The sequence below is a fragment of the Microtus ochrogaster genome, chromosome 16, assembly GCF_000317375.1.
Source record: "Microtus ochrogaster isolate Prairie Vole_2 chromosome 16, MicOch1.0, whole genome shotgun sequence".
Classification (NCBI taxonomy): Eukaryota; Metazoa; Chordata; class Mammalia; order Rodentia; family Cricetidae; genus Microtus; species Microtus ochrogaster.
In genome coordinates, this window is record NC_022018.1 from 18,033,245 (window position 1) to 18,033,784 (window position 540).

The 540-nt window shown below is 50.4% G+C and overlaps 1 protein-coding gene across 2 annotated transcripts in view; it reads left to right on the forward strand.

Annotated features, from left to right (window-relative positions):
- Positions 1-540, forward strand: part of Svil (supervillin) — a 196,748-nt gene that overhangs the window by 180,969 nt on the left and 15,239 nt on the right. The window lies entirely within an intron of this gene.

Here is a 540-nt window from a genome sequence, read left to right on the forward strand (position 1 = left end):
GAGAGAGTGTATTTATCCCCTAATCACTCTCGATCACTCCCACCCTGGTTTCTGAGACAAGGTCCCTAACTGACCCTGGAGCTCCTAGACCAGCTACACTGGCTGGCCAAGGAGCTTTCGAGGATCTACCAGTACACACACACACACACACACACACACACACACACACACACACACACACACACACACACACACACCAGCCCTGACATTACAGATGTGCCCTCCATTCCCAGCTTGAGTGTTAATTTTTAAATACTGTGTTGCCTGCAGCTGCATTCTTCCATTACTGACCCTTTGTAAGTCAGTTTTCTGTTACTATAACAAGGCTTCTGAAGCAATCACTTTGTAAAGAGAAAAGGTTCATTTTGGCTCTCAGCTTTGGAAATTCCAGTTTATGACCATGAGCTGTGCTGCTCTGAGCTGTGGTGACAGGATATATCAGGGCAGAGATGGCTCCCCACACACGCCAGCCCTGTCCCCACATACGCCAGCCCTGTTTCCACACACGCCAGCCCTGTCCCCCCACACGCCAGCCCTGTC